A 20,880-nucleotide genomic window follows, 5' to 3' on the forward strand; every position below is an offset into this window, starting at 1 on the left:
AAAATTTTCTTAGAAAAATAATTACTCTGCAAGTAAGGCCATTTAGATCCAGATATGAGTAGTAAACCTGTATTAATTTAGGATTCAGACTATTTTAATGGTTTAATATTTTTTCTTTATGGAGAGCACAATAGTGAGGTCATCTGTAATAAAGATGATAATATTGAACATTGGTAGTTTTCCTTCCTGTATCTATAGGACATTTATGGCTGAAATATGGTTGAGAGAGCCTTAAAACGTTGTTTTATGGTAACCTCTATGCAGTGCTATAAAGCACTTTTTGTTAATGATAAATAAACTATGGAAGATCTATGTGTTAGCATAGGGATGTGTTCTTCCCCTTGTGAGTAGCCTGACTTCTTATCAATGCTTATATTATCATGATGACACGAGCTCCAACTCAGCCCTGTGGCAAGGAGATGTAATTCCAGCAGTGTTGGTGGATGTACAGGCAGGCACAGTGCTCCTGAGTTCAGCCCAAGAAACAAAGCACACATTGAAGTTGCCACGAGAGATCTCTGGCTCTTAAATGGCTTACTATCTCAGGAATTGCCTCATTAAAAATATTTAAAATTCTCCAGTTTGTCTGCAAATAATTAATTTAGAGGCTTCTTCCTAAAGCTGTGAGGCTGTCACCAGCATGGTACCAAGTTCCTTCAGAGGCCATGAATAAGAAGCATGGTTGACTTTCATTATTTACTGAAGTATTGATTGAATTTATTAATGCTAATGAAGTTGTGGAATATAAAAGACATGGCACTGTATTGAAAAGATCAGATCAGGTTTAGAGTTAAAGCCTCTGTGTGTTGTGCTGATGGATGGGGATATCAGCCTGAGCAAGCTCAGAAATAGACTGAACTACAGTTCATAACTTACTTTTGATCACACAACTGTAAAGCTGAAGTAATTCCATCAAATTCAGAGTGAATTTAGGTCTTCTCTAAATGAGAATTTTTTTAAGTTTACAAAGGTGGTTTTTTTTTTTTTCTTTTTTTCTCTTTTTGAGGATGATTGGTAGTGAGGCCTAGGTCACTGCAATCCTCCTGTCCATTCAGTGGTGACAGTGAACTCCCTGATGTCAACTTTTGAATGGAGAAATATTCTCCTGACCTTAATGTCACAGGCTGGAGAATACTGCTCTTATTTCACAGCTTGATTGCTCTCCCTAAATGCTGAGATTTACCACTCTTTTATTTTTCAGCTGAGCCTATGGTTTGTTCCTCATGCATTTAGACCATCTCACAATACAAACCTATAACTGACTTTAGAAGTTTGCAATTACACAGATAGCTAACACAGCATAGAAAAGAAAATAAAGAGAGAGAGAAAGAGGGGTTAAAGACATTGGTTAGAGATTATAAAGGCAATCCAAGGCCCAGACCCCCACCAATAGTCCTATTATAACCCTTATCCCATGTTTTTGCTAAGGTGTGAAGTATTACTTCTATTCCTCATATTTGCTACAGAAGTAGAATGTGACTCGGTTGCACAAGCTGCTTCTTGCTAAGGCAAAACCTTCAGGGACATGTATTGTGACTGATAATTGTCTCAGGTATTTTGGATGAGCCAAGAATCCATTGCCTCTGGGAAGGTGAACATTTCTACCATGGCTCAGGGGAGCATAACCCAGTATATTTGTTTCCCTTCTGCACGTTATGACTGCATGTGATATGTGGTTCCTGTCAAAGTGCTGTGTACTCTCACAGAACCAGAATATGTTTTTTTATCTTTTTTGACTTAAAAAGCTCCACTCTGGTGTGCAATCATTAGGCATTCTTCAATAACTGATAGATAATGTTTTGGCAGCTGTAATTTGCTACAACTGCATCAGAAAGCTGACTGATGGATGGAGAGGAGTCAGAATGAAGAAGTTTGCCTCCAGATCTAAACCTAATCAGTGCTGGGAAGGTTCTGGTGGATGAGCCGTAGGTGCAGGATCCCCTCTATGGATTTTATCAGGCACCAGTTGCACTAGAATTTATTAGATCCCTTCGAAAACATTTAGGAAAATGTTTTCCCAACATAGTAAACCAGTTCTCACTGCAAACAGCCCATAGCTAAAACAATCAAGTGACAATGTGCCCACCTAAGATTGAAGGGAGCATGCAGCAGTTTTTCTGGATTATCTCAAATCCCAATGAGAAGAAAAGATCTGACACATGAAGTAGGTATTTTGTGCCTTACTGAATAAGTTAGTTTAATTCCTCTTAGAATAGAGTAAATTTTAAAATTGTAATTGTTTTATTTTGTCAGTCTTCTGACACCAAAAACAACTTTTTATAAATCATCTCTGATGATAGCCTGCATTTATCTGACTTAGGTAGGAATGATATCTATTAAAAAATAAATTTCTTTGCAAATTAAGATTTTTTTTCCATTTTTCTGAAGCCGTTCCTTCCTTTAATCACAGCAGTAGATTTGATTTTTTTTGTACTCAGAGAATTCCCTCAAATACACTTTCTCATTTATTTTTTAGTTGTGTTTGCAGCCCTGAATATGTGTCCTGTATTGTGCAATTCTTTAGTTAAGTGTAACAACAGTGAACAGTGAGTAAAGGGAATGTATTAAGCAACATACTTCAAACCCATGGTTTTAATTAGCTAGGGACAGGATTTAGCAAGTCACAGCATTTATTTAAACAGTCTTGACACAGCTCAAGACAGCAACAGCAAATTTTACACTTAAGGCCATATTAACAAACACAGATGGTTTCAGATTCTCTCTTTAGAGTGATACTGTTGGTCAGATGATGCAGAGCAGTTGGAAACTTTTTGAAATAACTTCTAGCTGCAAGTTGCAGGATTTAGCTGTGAGTTATGTCCACTATATGCTATCTATGCAAATGCCTTGACTTGTTTTATATATCACTGTGACACATCACTGATTATTTGTTGTTCAGATTTTTTGCTGCAGGCCTGGTTTGTCTTTATGTAGCAGTTTATGCTGCCTGTAACAACCGCACTGTAATCTATTTTTTTTGTTCCACTCAGTGAAAATATCTAAAATGTGAACCCTCTTGCCTTTAAGAATGGGATTTTTTTCTTACTTTAAAGCTGTAGGCCAAGAAGTACATTTTTTAGCAGCCTGTGAACATACAGCTCCCATTAGTGTTGATTTGAGCTGCATAGTGTACTTTGCTCCTAAAATGGTCAAATAGTTATGCCTAGCTGTTTAACTTATGGAGATGTGACTGTGTGTTACCTCAAGAATAACTCCTTAATTAAATGGGAACACTTTATTGCCTGTGGGTGTGTTCTGTATCTCTGAAACAGAACATTTCCAGAAACAGAATCCAGAATTTTCTGAAACAGAATCCAGAAACATTTGAAGCTGTACATATTTAGGAAATATGGCTGTGGAGTCTCCATTATACCTATAATGACATGACTAAATAAAGGGGAAGAGATGATATCATAAGCATCTTTCATTAAGTAAAAGTTGAAATTGAAATATTTGAGTAAGAGTGTGTGTAAAAGTATTCCAAAGCAGAGTAGTTTTTGGAAATCACTCTAATTTCGTCTTTTATTTTGTGCCTATGAGGTGCTTTTCAAATTTGTATGGTTGCTTTTTGGTAAGGAGACAGAATAATTTGAGGTTTCTTAGGTACCTGAGCAGTGAGTTTTTCATTTCTTAAACTTGAAAGGATTTCAAATATTGTCTTATACTTTGAATTTTCTAGCCTTAATAATATATGTCTATGTATAAATATGCACATACATTCACATATATGGATAAAATTCCCCAAATACTAATTTCCTTTAACTTCCCTTTGAAATTCTTTACGTCTAAAAACGCATTTGGATCTGAAGTTGGTTTTATTCATGCCGAGAAGTTAATTCCTGTCTTTTTTTCAGATTATCTTCTCTTTTTTCCATTGCTCTTTTCTTATTTCATCACTAAACCAAACACGTTGAAAATGCAAATATCTGTAAGCACAGAACCAATTTGCTCAAGGATCCATTATGATCAGCAAAGGCAAACAGAGGAATTTGTGGGGAATAAGATGGACCTGGGGACACAGTGTGGTTGTGTCTAGGGAGCGGAGGGGACAAGGAAGAAATGAACTACCAGCTGGAGCATATGAAAGAGAAGATTGCCTAAAAAAATTGGAGAGCTCCTACATGACAAATGGGAGGAAAAGATTCTCCTGTTGGCATTATGGTGTTCTGTCAAGTGAGCAGTGAATGAATTGCTTTGGCTTAGATCTTGGACCCCAACTGATGTTTACTCTGCAGATAGCAACCCGCTTGGTCTTCTAAAAATAGCTCCTTCAGATTGCAAATATGCAGATTGCACCAGCCCAGAAGAACATATGAGATCAAGATGTTGAAGAAATGATGAAAAGCCTATGTAACACTTCCTTTTTTTTTTTTTTTTTTTTCCCCTCCATAATTTGCTCTCTGCCGAAGTTTCAATTACTGCTTGGTGACATTTTGGGAGCTGATGCACAATTTCAGGCTCATTTTTCCCTTCCCTTTGCCTATTTCCCATCTGTATAAGCCACTGTTCATTTTCATTCAGAGTCCTGCATGAGAGAGCCCATTTATTCTGTCTCTTCACCATGGTGTTTCTTGTTTCCCATTTCCTTTTTGCTGTTTTTGAAATATCTACCAGTTTGCTTTCTGGTAGTGTTTGTGGGCTTTGGCTGTCTGTGCTCTGGGCCTGTGTACCTACATGGAAGTAAACAAACAAAAACAAGGCTTTGCCTTGAAAACAAAGTGCTTGGAAATGGATTTATCATTTACTGAATGGCTATGTAAAATGGAAAAGGGAAATCTGTCAGTTTTAGTCGAAAACCAGGCATGAGAAATGAGTTTTTCTTATCCACAGTTACGGACCTTGTACTATTGCTAGGCATCATATATACTGTGGAAGTGCCAGCACTCTCTCAAGTTTGGTGGGTTCTTTAGTGCATGTTTGGATGGTTTTCCTTGGCTTCTTGTTGCTTTTTTGTTTTAGGCTTCACCTGAGCTTTTCCTTTTAATATGAAACATTCGTCTTCGTACGTCCAATTTGCAGTAATGGTTAAACACATAATGATGGTGGGCAAACAAAACTAGGGATACAGGCAATGCAGAACTGGTTAGTCTGAGATACTGCCCAGAAAAAGCCACTGTAGCAGGGAGCCAGCTAAGGCCAGGAGTAGGGAGTTTGTAGATACCTGTTTATGTCACCTACAACTATTCTTTAAGGTGAAGATTACTTTGTCTCTGCTGAACAGAAAATAGAATTCAGAAATCATGGTTGTAAGAGATCTACTGGAGGAAAAAGAAAAGAAGCACTAAGTAGCTGTGAAGACCAGCTTGCAATGGGCTATTTAAAGAAGTAATTTTTTTCACTCTGATGTATTAAGTTACTTTGCTCTCAAATTAATAAGTGCAGGGTGTATTTTTCTCCACAGATCTTATGTTTTTCTGGGGTTTTTTTTGTTATCCTCTTCCACTAAACTGTCCTGGAGAGAGCTGTTCAAGTCAGGTCAGACCCTTGCTAGCCCTCATATTGGTATCTGAAATGCCTTTTTCTCTTCCTATGTTTATGCTGCTGTATCACAGTTAGCCTGCCCTTTGCTGAAAAGGGACTGAATTTTAAGAGCTTTCTGTACACAACTACAACAGGACCCAAATGGTAAGGCAGGTGCTCCTCAGGCTGATTTAAGTATGCTCTTTCCAAGGATTTGAGCAATTATTCTGCATGGGCATTAGCTGTTGGATGGCAGCCTTTTGCCTGATTTGGTGAGAGGAAGTTGTGAAGGAAATGGGTATGTGATACTTCAGTTCTGGTATCAAAAGGTGATTATTGCCAATATGGCAATAGACATACCTACATGATGATTTAATGGTTTGCTTCCTTTCCAAATCCAGCCTACACGGGCCCAGCTCTGTTTTGAAATTAAAGTAGGAAAGTAGCTCTCTTAATGGTTCTTAAAGTTTCCCCCAAGTTGTGACAAAATCAGCAGCAGAGGCATTATTCTCCACTTGGCATTCCTTTCATGTCAGCAGTAAACATTTGTAAAAGCTAGATGTACTCTGCCTTTTATTTTGCATTATGCTCTCTCTCCGTTTCTGACTGAGGCTGGCAAAACTTCTTGACAGGACTGTCAAAATGTAACAGAACCAAAAAGATGAAAAATCAGAACGATGATATTCAGTTACAAAATAATCTCTCCTATGATTATTCCAGTCTAAAAAAAATCTGCCTGTTAGCAAAGTTTCCTGAGTCAGACTGTGCCTTTGTTCAGTTTTCTCTGTACCAGAGCTCAATAATGGTGGCTGTTGGTGATAAAATACGTTGTTTGTGGTGTAACAATTTGGGCTGTAGGAACTAAGGACTGAGTGCAGAGTTACTGTATGGCTGGGGCCCTACTTCTTTTGACTGGGAATTAAATCCTCTCAAAATTCTGAGGACATGGGCCCAGCAAGACCATTATTCTATTTCACCCAAGCAACATAAGACTGTTCGATATCCTTTCACTGCAGCTTCTCCCTGAAAGTTTCCAAGTTTCTAATTTGCTTGGGACTGAATCTGAACCAGTTCCTGTGCTGCAGGACAAATACATGGTGCACACAAACCTGCTGAGTAAGGGCTGCAGATTTGGATCACATAGTTACTCCAGAAAAGGGGAAAGACAGGAGTGATTGGCTTGGGGAAACATAGCCTAGTACTGCTGCATAACTTGTTGGATGCACAAACTGTTGCTCATATTTATACTCTGTAGTGAAACCAAAATGGAACAAAATGTCTATGGTTATAGCAGGAAGAATTGGGAAGTCATCAAACCATAATTAGAGTGGCAGGAAAGAGTTTGTTCTCATTGTTCGCTAAAACAAAATAAATAAGTAGTTATTGATTAAAGGGTTGCGTGCTTAATAGCAATTTATAAATCCAGGACTCAAAAGATAATGTTTGTTTTACTGCTTTTAATTATTTAACATGCAGTGACATTTCTGTTTTGCCAACAGCAGCACAATAGGTCCCTAATGAACTGAACTGAGTTACTAATAATTAAACCATCAGGCAGAAAAAAGGGGTGCAGCATGTTATTAGATTAACATTCTTAAATAGTTATTCTTTTGTTTTCTAAAGAAAACTCTATGACAGTGTTCTACCCTGCCCCAAACCAACTAGAAGTCAGCCTGCTTGAAAAAGCAAAGTTTATTTATGGCTGACACTTACAGAATCCCTGAAATACTGATAAAAAAGCACTCTGAAGTTATTCACGGGACTGCGATGAAAGTTTGGTTTCAGCACTTCCAACTCTAGCCTATAATCAAATAGGAATCGATTGTCTCATGAGAATGTTGGTCAAGCTTTTTCCTTTTTCCAGTTGACATCTCACTCTGTGATTATGGTCATTTTAAGTGAAAAAGGCTTGGAGTGCAATAAAAAATTGGTTTGTATGGTTTCATGAAGGGCAGTATTGGAAGGCAGTGGACTTGTTGAAGAATTCTGTTCACCAGGGAATAGAGTACATTAACTTGTGTAAAAAATAGGATGATGATAAAAGAAACCCCTAGTCTAATATCTTTAAAGAAAATCTGTGTGGGTTTTTTTTTAATTCTTTTTTTTTTTTCCCTAGTAGAACTGAATATTTATTCTTCCCTGTAGCTTCAAAAAAGTATGGAAGAAATAAACATGTTGTTGAAATGGAAAACAGGAATAATTGGAGTCATGAAACAAGAGTAATCTGAAAAGAGATGGAAAATACTAAGCTTTTTTATTTCAGAGCAGAATGAATAAGAAGAGAAATGATAAAGAGATCAGAAGAGATTGTATAGAAAAGGTAGATCAGTAAAACTGCTCATTCTTTTTCTTAGTACTAGAAAAAGAAAACACTCAACAGAATGGAAAGAATGCAAATTCAAAACTAAAAAGAAAAAACACTTTCAACTCTGTTGCCTGGCAGAATTTCTTGATAAAATGTGACACTGAATTGCAGAAGTTAGTAAGATTCTTTTTTTAAAAAATGGACTGTTAACCTTAAAAAGTATTTAAAACTTGCTGATAATATCACTTCCAAAGTTCCCATTTTCATTTAAAGTTCATCTAGCTATTGGCAAAAACTTGTTTCTTTAGTCAGACCACTTAATAACAAGGCTTCACTGGAAAGACCTGCGTCAGAGGCTGGTGAAGGACTTTCTCTCATCCCACACGAGATGTTTTTGGTATCCCCTGCCTTCTCCATCAAGTTGGGAAATTCAGATGAGCCTGAACTGAACAGTTAGATAAGCCATGTCCGTCCCCAAAAACTGTGATGTGGAAGTATCTGAGAAATGGACTGTTCTTGTTGGTGTTGGTAAGGACTTGCTGTAAATGGACAAAATGCAGCATAAAACTCTGGTCATAAAGTTGGAAGTTGTGTTTTCTAGATGATCTCTTACATTGTCAAGAAACTTTCACAGCTAAGCAAAAGAGGGCTTTGTTTGTATTTAAAATTAATCTAGATTCAGTAAATGAGTTTGAGAAGTTAATGTAGCAGGCAAAATATGACTAGGAGGCAAGAATTTACATAGAGCTGAGAGGAAAAATCAGACATACCTTGGATCAGGACTGGTATTTTTTGCTTCACTGAATTTTGCCCGATTTGTAAGAAATAGACATTATTAATTTGTCTTTATTTTTGTCAGATGCTAGGGTAGACAAATGTTTCTGTCTACCTTTACAATTGAAGCCTCTCTGGTCATTATTCTTAGTGTAAATGCTATTTGATCTACTGCAGACTGAAGTCCTCCACTGGTTAACACTAGATATGACTTTGGGTCAGTATTTTTGAGTGTTCATATCTTTTTTGGGGAAAAGAATCTTAAACATGCCATTCATGCTAAAACATCTGCCATGCTTGTTTTGAAAAATTGAGTTCTCAAGGTTGGTACCTTCATTTGTAGGGCTGTTAGCATCAAACATGGCAACTTTTTGTTTCCCATTATTCCTACAAACCATGTATTTTAACCTGCCCTGGTCTGTATGTGAAACATTTCACCACTTTGAGGCTTAGAACTGTATATTGATCCTTGCTATGTTTTCTCTCTGTTTTTCAGCAAGCAGAAAGGTCATGCTCAAAAAAGGCTTCAGGTAGTTGTGCTTCCCCTTTGTGTTATTATGAAATTAATGAAAGTTTCTTATAATGTCTTGCAGGCGAAAACTTTTGTTGTACTCCATATGCACATCTGGGTAAACTTTGACTTCTCCCCAAATACATTGTCTTTGAATATTTGCTTTAAGTAGCCTGAAGTCATTCACAGGTGCTTAGTTTAATGCTGCTTTACTTTGGATCCGTGATTTACCTTGATTCTAACATTACTGGGAAGTTTTAGTAGTGGAGGTGCTTTCCCAATGTGTGTTCCCTGGCAAACAGACTGAGGAGCTGCCTGCAGAACAACCTTGTGACTGTAAATTGCAGAGACTGCATTTGCATGAAAGACAAACCAGCCAAAGGCATCCTACACTGTATTTCACACTATAAAAGTCCACATTGTACTAGAAGAAACATGAAAATCAAAATGAGTTTTTTGTGACATTAGGAGTTGATAGCAATGCTGGTTTGAAATTTTCATTACAAAGTGTTTTCAAACACTATTAATAGGGGCTTTATTTTGTTCTGAATAAAGCAGACACTCCTAACTTGCAGATTTCCTGGTCTAGGAGATTGGGAAAACTCACTCTAAAAATTATCTTCAAATGGTCCTTCAGGCTTGGTCCAAATCAGGGAGTAGCAATTACCTTGTCCTTGAGTGGCCTGCACCAGATGTTTCACAAAAGCTGGGACATAAATTTGCAACAGGAAAGCTTGGGATAAACTGTTTCCAGGTTTCTGTCTGGTTTCTTTTCAAGCAGTCAGTCAAATTCCTTCCAAAATGCTAGCTTTTACTCACGAATGTTCTGGATATCCCTGGAAATGATATTATTGGTGGCTCCAGTGTTGTGGTGTTTGTGTTGCCAAGAGCAAACCTGTGCAGGTCATACAGCTGTGAATCTGACCAGGGCATGTGCAGAAAGATGTTGTGTGAGAAGTGCATTGTGCAAAAAGCATTTTCTTTAGCAGACTTTTTACTTTCTTTGTGAAATGCAGGGTGATAAGGGCTGTTATTTCCTGTTGCTGTTAGACACCAAATGCAGAGTATTTCCATGGGTGGTACATGCATATGGCTGCTGACAGTTTCCTGCCAGCACTATGGGGATGGGACAGCTAAGGGAATTCCCAGATCACAGAATCATGGAATGGCCTGGGTTGGAAGGAACCATAAAGTTAATCTCCTTCCAATCCCCTGCCATGAGCAGGGACACCTTCTTCTAGACCTGGTGGCTCAGAGTCCCATCCAACCTGGCCCTGAATGCTTCCAGGGATGGAAAGGCCACAACCTTTCTGAGCAACCTGTGCCAGTGTCTTGCCATCCTCAAAGTAAGGAATTTCTTCCTAATATCTCAGATGAGACTATCCATAAACTAACTTAGACTGAATTGTTGAGGAGATATTTTTTCAAATGTTCATGTGATTCACTTCTCCCTATTTATATATTATGTTGCTTCTGAAAATCTGGGGAATCTGAAGAAAAGCAGTGCATGGGAGAACTTCAACCCACTTCTGCAAATTCGTGAAGCTCAGCTAGTACGTGGGTTATTCAAACTGAATCTCAACATAGAATCATTTGAAATTTTCTCATCTGTCAAGAATATGCTATTTCATTTAAACTATGAAAAGACTAAATAGATTCCATAATTTAGTAAATATTTTGTCTTCTGACAGCTCCTCTTTTTCTTCTACTCTTCGCATTTTTAAGATTTTTTCACCTCCTTGATGTGATATTTTGATGAGACTTACAGGTGGCAAAGAAGTGATTTGGGAAAAAGAGTTTCTTACAGTAATAAGTTCCCAAATCCATCTTTCTTTTATTCTTCCTTTTTATTTGTCATGTAGGCATTTCTATTCATTTTAGGAAACTAATCTGAATATTTAGTAGTGGCTGGTTGGGCTGGGGCTCTTGGATTTGGGCCCCTTCTGAATATGAATGCAAAGCTGAAAAAAGTCATGTTGAATCTTTTAGTTATGTGATGAATCAGAAGGTTCAGAAAAAGTTCATTTTTTTTTTTTTTACCTTGTAGAAATATGATTAGCCAGAAACCATGCTTTCAGAACCTGCAAACAGTCCATTTATTTACCACCATCAGGATGAGGTTCAGAGTTCCAATGAAAACATCTTTTTGTCTGCTAATGTAATGGGTGCTTATTTTCTGCATCTTCATGTTCCTCAGAAAAGCATCAGGGTTTCATTGTAAATCCATTATGTCTCCCTTGGTCAGAAATTATAAATGACAACTAGTCCCAAGGTAAAGAAAAGAAAGTATTATTTTGTAGAGTAAAAAGGGGTTAAATCACTTTTTATCATGACTGTCCTCCTGGTTATGACATATTCAATGTATTATTTAGTTTAAGTGCATGATTAAGATAGAACTGGGGTACTTCTGGGGAGCATTTTCACAGACGTTATACTTTCAGTACCTCATTCTGTGGTACAGAAGAAAGAAAAACGACATGTCCCTTTGTGAACCTATCCTTTTAAAATTAGGTTATAGATTAGATAGTGATGTGAGATCCTCTAAGAATTTCTGGGTCAGAGGTACTTTGTTTTCTTTCTTTTATACAGCAAAACCCTTGTATCTTTATTAAAAATTTATTTGCTGTCAATAATTAAATGCTTATTATTTGATCTTTAATGGGGTCATGATTCCCATATTCCCATATTAATGAAATAATGCAAAAGTAAAAAATGCCTTTCAGTTGGAAAAAGTACTTATTATTCTTTCTTTGTTCTGAGTAAAATAGTTTATCTTAAATTAAAAATTAAAAAAATGAATTTTCTTTAATCTTAGAATTAAATTAGTGCTAATTAGTTCTATTTTCTCCACAACATTGAAATGCTAAAGTCTTAGTCATATCTTCAGAGTATTAATAGTGCCCTTTGGCTGTAATCAAGATAATCTTCAATTAAAAGCAATACAGTTAACTGAGTTACATTACCAGTTATTGTTCTCAAATCACAGGGTTAAGAACACAAACCCTGTGTGTTTTCAGCACGGGAACATTGCAGGGGTGTGTGATGAGGCAGGGACCTGTTATTCACATGTCAAAACTAAACAGCACTAACCCAGAATGTTCACTGATGAAGCCCTTGAAATAAAGCCTTTCCTAAAGCTGGTGGTGTAAACAGAATTCAGAGATGCTGCAGCAAGTTAAAACACTTTCTGGATTTGGTCAGTGTTATTGTGGTCTCCCCCTGCCCCAGCATTTTTTACTGTAAACACTGTAAACTATGGGGCATTTCTAATGAGCAAGTTCTGCTTGCTATTCACTGCTCTTCTCCTTTGTGAAGATTTAAAGAGCACTTGCCAGTCTACAGTAATTCTTCTTACTTTATTAAGTTTTTTTTGCTCAGAAAATTTCTTATATGCAGTAATAGTGGATTTGAGCTGAAAATAGAAGTATTTCTTTCAAATTTCTTATTGTAGCCAATGTGAAGAAATTGTGGTCCCGTAGAAACAGGGAAAAAAAAGTGTTTTCTTCTATGCTCTTTCTGTTTTCAAAATCTAGGCACAGGATGGGGGAAAATTCCATTAATATTTCTGTGTTTGCAAACAAAAACCTATAAACATCTTGAGCAAATAAAAAACTAATGAGGGGAACTGTGCTGCTCACTAGCAGATTACAACTCCAATGTTAAAAATAGACTGTTCCTCTGTCTCAGTAAAAGTTAATAACAGTTAATGACACAAAATAAAGTTGAACTGCAAAAATATTCTTACTATATTTCTATGTGCACCTGCCAATAGCACTTCTGTAAATTCCAGCCAGAACAGAAAGCTCTGGGCACTTTGATTGGGCTCCAGTACCTGAGACTTTACGTCAGTTTTAATACTTGAGATGACCCAGCAAATTAAAATCTCTGTTTATTAAGTTGTTGGTTTTGGGTTTTTTTAGTGTTCATATCTTATAATTTTGCAGAGTATCATGGTGGTTTTTCTGGGTTGCTGCCTTTCAGGACTTAAAGAGGCAAATGTCATAACTGGGCAGGTTCTGCCAGTAAATCAGTAAATTTGAACAGCTTTCCAGGATTTTAAAATCTGTTTTCTCAAAGCATAAATGCAAGCAAAGATTTTCTTTGAACTAACATTTGTATTCTATGGAGCAAATATCCATTTTTGAGTTTCAAAATGCTGGCACAGGCATTGTATATTGACACTGAGGCAATAAATCAAAAGGGATGGACAAAGATATGAAACTGTACCTTTCAGAAAGAACATTGTGTCTGTACATGCAAAAATAATTGCTTTCTTGGAATGTGACAAAAGAAAATTGAATATAAAATAGGGTGTTAACAGACAACAAATCTAGTTTTAGAGTATTCTTTTTTTGCCTCAGTCAGGAGGATTTCCTGAGGAGTCACATATTTTTGGTACAAAATGAAGTTAGGTAGGTTGGTAGAGTTTCATGCTTTCCTCCTCAGAAGAAAATTAAAACCTGCTCAACTTTTCCAGTGTGTTGCAATGTTTGTCCCAGAATGTGACTGTGACAAAACACACTAAAACACCAAGTCCAACTATCAGATTCTTCTGTGATTTGGATGAGGCCAAATAGTTATCTGGAAAACTTCTATAGGGTTTTATGTCTGTAGAACTCCTTTACAGAGTTTGGGATACAGGAGTTAAGTACCCTAATTTTTACCCTACGGCCAGTTTGTTGCTTTCCTTTTCCTTCTGTTTGTATGGTTTGTAGAAATTTTAGCAGCCAGGTTTCATGAACCTCCTCTGTATCTAGAGGAAATGAAATGGAGAGATTTTATGCAAGTTCTGAGAGTTTATGTAAATTTTTAGATGTTTTGTAGACAAGGTGTCTGTGTATTTGTAGGGCAGAGGGACAGGATTAATTTATGTGAGTGGGTGGTTTTTTTTTTTTTTTTTTTTTTTTTTTTTTTTTTTTTTTTTTTTTTTTTTTTTTTTTAAAAGAGGGAACCTGATTGACTCTCCTGATTTATGTAACCTCTTAATTTTAAGGAAAAAATAGAATGAGCTTGAAGACAGGAGTATGGCAGGCTACACTGTGATCTCAGCCACTGAGAATCCCTCACAGTTCAATCAAGACTGGTCTGTGTATGTCAAGGAACCTTAGATTACTCTTCATGATATGTGTGATATATGGTGCTTCTTAGTCCCATCCTTTTTTTTAATTATTGTGGTGCACAGAACAAAGAATTACCACTTATCTCTCTCGATTTGCCAAGAAACAACACTAGGTAAGGAAATCGACCTTTAGTATCATTGGATTTATCCAAAAAAGATTGCCATGATTTCAAATCTCGTTGGGAAACTGTTTAAAATGTGATTCAATTTGGGTCTTTTTTTTCCCCATTCTCCAGCATTTGGGTTTTTCATGTCTCTCTGCACAACCAACTGCTCAGATACACGTTTTATATGAGGACTTTATTTGCCAATTTTCTTTATTAGCCAGAAGGAAATATTAAAATGAACATAAATGTCAGTCTGAAAGCTGTGACACTGTAAGGGTAGTCAGACTGACTAGATGATCTGAGTCATTACATATAAAAAAAAGAGAAAGCCAGCCAAAAAAAGCCTTTTTTTCCCTAATCACATTGTGACAAGAATGAGGAAAAAGTGTTTTGTGTCATAAATCTACAGGACTTGAAAATATAAAATTCAAAGTTCATTCTCTACAAAGAACTGAGAAAAAGAACCAAAGAGCTCCACCAGCCCCTGAAGCTCTACTTTCAATTAATAGAGCTGTACATTAACTCCTCTGATGTTATTACATTATGAAATTCACAGTCAATTAAAGCAAAACCTGCTCTTCATTGAATTTTTAGTCTAATTTGAAATCAGAAATGAATTAGAAATGTTTGTGTGTGTGCAGAGAAGGTAATTTACTTTTGGTAGCTCACAGAGGAAGGTCCTGAAAACCTGGTCCTGTCCCTGGGTGTGGGCTGTTGTGGCTGCCCCCAGCTGATGAGGAGCTCCATGTGGAATTCTGGCTCTGGCAAAAGCAGCTGAACAAACTCCTTGCAGTGCAGTATCATTCTCCATTTTTCCTTTAAGATTGCTCCCTAGGAAGTTCCTAATCTTTTTTTGATGTTTCAGGGGGTAGTTTAAGTGAGAATGAAACAATCAGTTCCCAGGTATAGTTGGTGATGTGCAAGAATTTGTCTCAAAACATTTCAGGAATTTGATTGACGAAATGAAATGTGGTCCTGACGTCAATTTACTGAGATTACTTTTTAATGAATACGACTTTAAAAGCATATGCAAAATTAAGATCAGTCACTAAAAATGCATTTGGATGTGACATTTAAAGAATGATATACATAATGTATTGGAAATTAACTTTTATAATCTACAGAAAATCATTCTTGTTGCTGGCTCTCTCAATTTGTGAGAACTTTGGCAATGAAATTAATTACAAGCAAAGGAAAACTGAATTATGTCTTTTTTTATTAATATTGCTTGTGTGCAAGATAATGGCCTCTTAAAATATTAGTGTACATGGCTAGTGAGTTATTTTACAGTAAAATACTACTTATCTCCTACATGCAACTTCTCTCTGAAGTTAAGGAAAGGGTGTGTCTTGCAAAAAAAAATTTGTCCAGAATGTTCCTGTGAGCTGTTATTCATATAGATCATCCTGGATTTGTACTCTTTCTTTAGAAAAAAAACCTCCTTGTTTTCTTTCTGTAGATTAATGCTATTCCTAGTGAAGGCAATGAAAAAGTTCACAGTGGCAGTAATGACAAAGTGAGAAGTCCCTTCACTATAATTATATATATGAATTCATTCAGGATATATTAATTTGTACTATATTCACCTGCTGTGAGTCTTTTGATGATACAGCACATCCTTTTGATAAAACACCAAATGTAAAGCTTAAATCAACAGCTGGAAAAACTGTTTTAGTTTTCTGCTTTTGAAAAGTAGAGGAATCTTGATAGTTGCTTTTCAGTGTCTTAACAGTTATCAGGAGCATCCTAACTTGTGGCAGGTGAAGGAAAACAGGAAATTGGCTTAGTTTGTAGAAAGAGAATATCACCATTCAGGGAAAAAAAACCACAAAAAACAAAAAAACAAACAAAAACAAAAACAACAAAAAAACAACAAAAAACCCCAAAAAAACAAAACAAAAACCAAACAACAACAAACAAAATCAATGAACTTCATTGTACTTATACTTAAGCAGGCAAATAAGAGTTTCCCAAAAGGAAAAAATGTAACAGAAAATTTTAAAGAACTGTTAGCTTTCCCAGGCAAATGTTTCTTTAAATACAGATCATAGTTTCAGATCATCAGAAGATACAGATATTTCAGATCATGGTTTTAGAAAAAATGATCTACTGAGCTCCTTTTCATCCCTACAATTGTTTGACTTAGTGATTGCAAGAATTTATCAACAAAAAACGTTATTCTTGTTTTGTTAATGAGAGGTTTGTTATTCTAAGAGAGAAATCTTTCTTCTCTTTTGCTCTCTTCTCTCCTATTTATATTTTGAAAATGATGGCAACAGTTTCACAGCTTTCTTTTGAGGATGATTTGTCATTTAAAGAAATATCACAGTGTATGTTTGACTTTCTGATATTCCATGAGTCACTGCACTGAAGAAGTCCTCATTTTACACAAAGTTGTACTCTGTTAGCAGTAATTGCCTTTATCTCATCCACTACCTCTAATTGCCCTTAAATGGGAAGAAATGCCAAAAATGCTTTCTGTTTCATGGGACAAGACATATGGGCTGCAGAGAGTTTAATCTTCTCCTTAACAAGAAGAGTAGGTGGAGGTATGGTGACTTCAAGGACAATCTGTTTCTCTTCAGAATAAAAGCAAGGCGAAGGTTTTCCTGCCCAAATCTTAGCTGAAAAACTCATCCTAATATAAGCTTGACCTGTTCCCACAAAGAAAGAAGGGGAGAATGATGAAAATGTTCTCTAGCCCATATTTTGTTCTTTTTCCCTACAGCAAGCATGAAGTTTGTTCCCAAGCAAATACTGGTTTTCCCTAGGTCTGGTAAACATCACAGCTTACCATAAGTAACTTTAACAATATCTTTGAAAGAACTGGCAATGGTGTAAAAAGTTATATAATTTAGTTTTGCTACTCTTAAGTTGTCTACTTTTTGCAGTGAGAAAAAGAATACCCACATGGAGAGAAGAGCTCTGCATAGCTCGATTAAAATGACTTTATCTGAGCGCTTTTGAGAGCTCTGTGTCTGCTCTAACCATGTTGAATTAAACAGGAATAAACTAATTTTGTATGTAAAAGAAGAATGCTTTCCAAAGGAAAATAAATGAGGGGGTGGGTGAGCCAGTAACCTTAGCACAAAGCAACTCATGCATTATTAATCTAATTTCCTGTAAAGTTTGAACAAAAAGCATGTTGAGACATTTTCTGTGTTCCTTGTAAGGCTGTGTTCATAATGCCCTCTCCCATTTTATGTAATATATTCTTCAGCCTAAATAAGATATTCTTGAAGCCTCAGGATTTTCACGCCTTCAAAGATCTCTGTTTTATTTCTAAATATTATAGATTTTGATGCACAAGAGGCTTTAAGTTTGGTACCTTAAAGGCTGTTCACCCTTTTAGGTAACCCCCAAGTTGGCTTTCATATTTGCTTATTACCCAAAATTCTTCACAAGAAGCTTCAGCCTGTTTTACAATTAAAGGCTTTGATCATATTTACTGTAGCTACGTAAAATATTTCTGCATGAATGTTACATGAGTTCAATTTCCCTATTAGACGAGGAGCTTACCTGATATCGAGTGTCTACGTGAATCCGTTTCCAACATAATTATTAAACCTAAACATTGCCATTCTCCCCAGCAACCACAGGCAAGAGGGAGCTGCTGCTGTGAGCTATCCCAGTTTGCTCCCTTTGAACAGATTTGGAAGTTGGAACCCAAGACTCTCATGCTGTAGTATTTCCATTTCTAGATGATCAAGAATTTTTATGGTCTTAGCTTTTTTACTTTAGGTGTACTGTGCGTCTGAAACTGTTTGGATGTCTCCTTCAAATGTGCTTTAAGCTCTGGTGCTGTGTGTAGCAGAACATACTGACCAACATATTCATGAACAGCTTTGGTCATGCTGTGTTCAATCATAGCTAACATATTTGTTAAAAATTGCTACAAGCCAGTTTCAAATTCCTCCCTTTAGCATGTTTCCAAAAATTTTTATAAACTTAGTTTTATTTGCTTGTTCAGAAAAAAATTCAGAAGAAATACCTTGAGAAATATTGAAGTATGGTGAATTTAACTCCATGTTTTTGCTTTGTTTGCATAAGAAAAATAATAAATACACGATGTACCACATAAAGGGCAGGTCTGGCATAGATAACTTTTGAGATCATTGTGCCCTTTTTTGTTAGAGATATACTTAGCCAAAACTTTAATTGTTTCCTACTTTAGAAATCAGTAAGCAGTACTTCAATGACAGCTCCTGAGAGCCCACCTTTTTTATTCTCAGTAGTTTTTTTGTTGTCTTCTGTTCACTCTGTCTTCTGGAATCATAAAACATAAGTTAGTTTTTGAAACTGCATTAACCCATGGGATACATAATGAACTTTATGTAGCTAAGAATTTCGGAGCCACTTTGTCTCATTTGGAAGTGTGCTGAATTTGATTAGAATATCATACCCAAGTGATGCATTGTGCAATTTTTCACCACCCACCTGCCAGTCCCTGAGCAATCTCCGGCCAGCTTTCCTTCTAGGACACACACTGACCATGACACCACAAGGAGTGTCCTTTTGGCCAGCTTGGCTGTCCCAGCTGTGCCCCCTCCCAGTTCCTTGGGACCCCCATCCTCCTCACTGGTGTAAGCTCGAAACTCTTAGTGTAAGCAGCAACTCAAACCTCCGTGTTATCAACATTATTGTTATCCTAAATCCAAAACTCAGCACTGTGCCAACTACTGGGAAGAAAAGTAATTATCCCAGATGAAACAAGGACACAGTGCTGGGATTTTAACATTTACCTTCGAATCTCAAAAGTGCAGGAGATTTTCAACACCAGTAACAAATTAGTTATCAGAAGGCAGAATCTTTCAGTTTTCCTGATTTTCAAGTGATTTTCTCATATCAGTCTTTTCACTGACTTCGCCAACTCCTTCTTTATAAGTTATACTTAAAGAGTGGATAAATCTAGCCTTAAATTTGATCTCATCTTCATTCCTATGACTGATATTCTCGTTTATTTTTTGCCAATTAGTTGTTGGTTTATTTTTTTAATGCAGCTTCAACCGAGCATTCCTCCTCATCTCCTACACTGTATCTTGTAACCAGATTCAGTCTTTCAATTTGGAATTCTCCCAGAAGCAGATGACATTGGTCTTCTGTATCATCCGATTCTTGCTCATATTGCTGGTCATATTTCTCCTATGAAAAGTCTTCTTATTAATTCTTCTCATTAGTCAACTTGGTAAACAAATTACTGCAGGAAGCTTAAAAGCTTGGGTTGAAAGCCAGAAGAGAAGAAAAAGATATCTTGTTTGCAAGTCACTATTTTCCCTTGGAAATATCTCCTCTTCTATCAGGTTGTCATTTGAGGCTGCTAGAAGTTTTTATTACTCAGGGTTAATTGCCTCTGGCACAATAATCTCAGATTTCTCTGGAGAATTACTGATAGAACACATTTTCCTTCTGAAATAAAATTACTTTCCTGTCATGGGAAATGTGTCAACTTTTTTAGCACTTCTTTAAAAAAGTAGGATAAATGGCATTAGGACCAGCCTTCCTCTGCCTCCTAGTTCTGTTTTTTCATCTCTCCTAAGGATATTGTTTTAGGATATTTTTTTTCTGTTTCTAGGTAAAATGTCTCCAGTTTGACATGCCAGTGGAAACTGTGCCATACATTAGTCCAATAAATACAGCTAGCTGCTTTCCTGGGTGACTGCTCCTCAGCTTGTAGATGTGTGTGAACATTGCACTGCAAAAAGATCTTGGATTGTTCTAATTCATCTGTTCACACAGCTCAGGCATAGATCATCTTTCTGGATAGTCACATAATCAGGAATGCTTTTTAGCTATATGTCTGTATCCTATGGTTTATTTCTTGTAGTGCTTTAGGTCACTGAAAGCTTCTTGGAAGTAGAAATCCACAGCCCTGTGTAACTGCTCACAAATCTTTCCAAATAGTTAGTGTATCTTAAATATGTTGCTGTAATGTGAGAGGCAAGGATAATATATCAGTGTACGTAATTTTTGTTTTGAAACTACTCTCCCTGAAAGGTGATTTTATTTATTTTTTTTTTCAGTCAGTGACTCTTCCATGAGATGGGATGGAATTCTGAAATTTCTACTTCTTTGATCCTCTATCTGAAATTTCTACTTTGCTCCTCTAGGGAAAGGAAACGTGAGGCTGTCACGATCCCAGGGCTGGCGGCAGTGAGGAGGACACATCTTTTGATTGACTGTGGCGTCTGCCAAAGCCCTGTGTTCACAATTCCAGAGCATGTGGAGGGCAGGATAGAGTTGTCACTGACATCCCCGTCATATTTGCAATTAGTAAACATGCTTCTTGTGCGTTCCAATGATTTAGGAATGGGAAAATATATTTTGCCTTTGAACAAAAGCCACTGAAGATTTTCTGAAAAATGCTTGATTGGAAGTGGGACAAATTGAAGACATTTGGAATTTTTCCAAAGAGATTTTCAGATGTTGGGCAGATGTTATTGTTTGCTGACCTAGGACTTTGCAGAATGACAGAAAATAATTTGATGCTCTAACAAAGCATTGATTACACACACTAAATAGCCCTGGTAGAGCATTTCCCTCATGGCTTGCACTTCCAGGGTTATGGTTAAACGAGCACCCCATGTCATCAAACATACAGAAGGTG

Source organism: Sylvia atricapilla, chromosome 6, assembly GCF_009819655.1.
Source record: "Sylvia atricapilla isolate bSylAtr1 chromosome 6, bSylAtr1.pri, whole genome shotgun sequence".
Lineage (NCBI taxonomy): Eukaryota > Metazoa > Chordata > Aves > Passeriformes > Sylviidae > Sylvia > Sylvia atricapilla.